Below are 3,106 nucleotides of genomic sequence, written 5' to 3'. Positions count from 1 at the left end.
ATGCTTCAATGGTTTTCTTGGCTTCAGACCAGTGGTTGACATGGAAGCTAAGATAGAGAGTTTAGAGAGGAAAGGAGTGTTAGAAACTGGTCTAAAATTAGCAAGTTAATTGTGGTTTAAGTTAGGCTTCTTAAGCATTGGCCTGATGATCCCCACTTTTAGGTCATCAGGGAAAGTGCCAGATGAAAAGGAAAATTAACAATCTGACAAAACACAGGTAGGAAAAATGTAATATTTTCGATAATATATTTTGTAGGGAAAGGATCTAATGAGCATGTCTTCGATGAAACTGTTTTTACAATGTTTAATATTTCATTTTCTTCTAGTTCTGTAAAGTGACTAATTTCAAAACCGTCAGCATCCGGCACTGAGAAAGCGTCAGCCGATATGACTGGTAGAGATGCTCTAAAAGTTTTAATTTTATTGTGAAAGTATGTGTTAAATGCTTGTGCTAATTCAACATCAGAGGGTGTGGACGGTAAGAGAGTTCCTTTACTTTTACAGCAAAGTTTGTTCATTAAAGAAAACAACAGCCGTTGGTCACTTCCACATTTCTCGACTTGAGATTGAAAGTAGGCAGTTTTTGTATTGGTTAAAACAGAGTGATATTTTGCACATTGCTTCTTGAAAGCTGTTTTATCAACAGAATCACAAGACTTGATCCATTTACGCTCTAATACGCGACACTTTCTTTTTTCAATACTACAATTATCGTTGTACCATCGAGACATTTGTCTCGTGGTAGCAACTTTCATTTTCTCAAGTGCAACTTCATTTTGAATTGAATTAAGGGTTCTGTTATATGCAAATACCATAGAATTAACATCTTGGTTGTTGACATTGTTGCCGAAGCCAGAAAATGCTACAGAAAATAAGGTTGTAAAAACATTATTTTCGATGTTCTTAAAGTTACGGAATAAAACCTTCTTCTTATAATTTAATTGTTTGGTTATATCAAGTTGAGCGTGAACAATGTAATGATCAGATAAGTGGTACTGGTGTACATGACAATTTTTTATGAGGTTCTGATTGTTAGTAATCACAAGATCCAGAGTATGGTCATGAACATGTGTAGACAAGGTTAAATGATTCAAGCATTTCTACAAAACGGTTTGTGTGGTGGTTACTGGTATCATCCATGTGGATGTTCAGATCTCCAACAATAATAAGGTTGGGAAGAAGTAAAAAACGCTCAACCAATTGGGAAAATTCCACAAAAAACAGAGAGGTAGGTGCGGGTGGTGGTCTATAAATAGTGACATTAATCACTTTTTTATTATGGAATGTAAACTCTGCTTCACAAGCTTCAAAGGATGTAAACTCATTCAGTTTACAACAATTTGGAGACAGTTTTGTCACAACTACAACTCCTCCACCTCTACGATTGACTCTAGGAAACGAAAATAATTTATGTTTGGCTGAGTGAATCTTAATAACACTGACATACTATAACAAATAATGCCAAATCCTATCACACCATGTGTTTTAGAACCAGTACTTAATTCTTTCCTCTCTTATGTTGCCTGATTGAACAAAGAAAAACAGAATTATGTATTCTAGTGGCTTCAATATGTGTTCCAACTATAAGACCAAAGTTTATATTCTATACGATTAAACAACATAATGTATTTACTGTTACTGGTTCATAATTTAAAATTAAAAAGGTGTTTAACAATTTTTTATTCATATCTTAATACATGTATGTTTATTTTTTTTTATAACCAGTCATACTTCAATAGGTGCCTCAGTCAAAAAATCCGCCATTTGCGTTGGTCTGGCAAAAGAAAGAGTGACAGAAGTACCACTCCAGTGGAAAAAAGAAGAAACGCTTTGAATTCATATCGCAGAGTCAAGAGTCAAGTCAATCAAATGACGATTTTGTAAACCATGTTAACACTCTTCAGAAAGAGTTTGAGAAAGAACGGCAGAATTCTTCGCATGTAAATCTACTGTTGAAAGAAAGCTTGGCAGGAAGAAGAAGTTGGATTTCAACCATAAAAAATGGAGAAATGCAGCCTATTGTAAAAAAGTTCCTATGTTTTAAAGTGGGCGAGTATGTAAGTTGAATGGTTTTCTTTTTCGTTTGAAACATCCAAGTGTTGCCTAAGTTTGTTGTTAAATTATGGTCTTTTTTCGCCACTACGCTAATCCACTGCCTAAATTCAGGTAGTAAAAATCATATACTAAGCCACCGTAACACCATGTTTTGGGGATTTAAAACTACTTTTAAATGTTTAGAATAGTGATGACTGATATTTTGATAAAAGAGAATTTTTTTTTTTTTTTTAGGTGCTTACTGAGTTTTTTTTAGGTGCTTACTGAGTTTTGTATGCTTACAAAATTGCCAATGAAGGTTTTGAAAGATAGAGCTGGAAAGGTTTTAAAGACTATTTTGAAAATGGAGCCATGTCAAGAGGTACTGAATTTAAAAAAAATTATTAAATTATATTTGGCAGCTTGAACTGGACCCACATAACAATGTACAATCTTTTCAAAAAAGTGCTGGTGATGTTTTTTATTCGTAGAATTATAAATTTAATGTACCATAACTAATAATACAGAATATCATGATGTTGATGTGAATGGGGACCAACTAACCTAATAAAACTGATTTAACCAAAACCTCCACAATTAATTTACAAACAGTTGTCAATTATATTCACTATTAAATTTTTTTTCATCCACATAACTTAACAATATTCACAGATGATAAATGTAGTGCTGTACATAGAGGAATGCACCAAGTTCGATCGAGGAAAGGGAACAAAGACAAAAAGTGTAATAACTATTCATGAGGTATGTACCATGTGTTTGAACATATTCAAGGGGGCAAATTTATAAAAAAAAACAAAAAAAACATTTTTATGAGATATGGGAAAAATAAATGACTAAAACTAAGTGGTGTCTTTGAAAGGAAAGCAAATATATTTGTTTAATTGTTTTATTTTAAACACTGTCATCATCTGAAGGCTTGTATTCAGCCCGGACGCAGCCAGGAATTTCAAAGGGTGGGAGCCGTCTTGTGAGGTATGCGCAGGGCTGTGTTCTTGGGGACTTCTTCGTACGCTACTGCCCTTCACCCACACGCTAAGGGGTGGATTCCAAG

General features: G+C 34.0%; 1 long non-coding RNA gene across 1 annotated transcript in view; it reads left to right on the top strand.

Annotated features, from left to right (window-relative positions):
- Positions 1–2,555, top strand: part of LOC117125428 — a 4,380-nt gene extending 1,825 nt beyond the window's left edge. Inside the window, exons 2-3 of the long non-coding RNA XR_004448120.1 lie at positions 1,726–2,057; positions 2,312–2,555. This is a non-coding gene — a long non-coding RNA (uncharacterized LOC117125428). The remainder of the gene's footprint in view (positions 1–1,725; positions 2,058–2,311) is intronic.
- The last annotated feature ends 551 nt before the right edge of the window (positions 2,556–3,106 follow it).

Source organism: Anneissia japonica, unplaced genomic scaffold (assembly GCF_011630105.1).
Source record: "Anneissia japonica isolate Jap-2015-1 unplaced genomic scaffold, ASM1163010v1 scaffold1481_len107365_cov102, whole genome shotgun sequence".
Classification (NCBI taxonomy): Eukaryota; Metazoa; Echinodermata; class Crinoidea; order Comatulida; family Comatulidae; genus Anneissia; species Anneissia japonica.
Note: the sequence above shows the minus strand (reverse complement) of the source record. Positions and strands in the feature narration are given on the sequence as shown.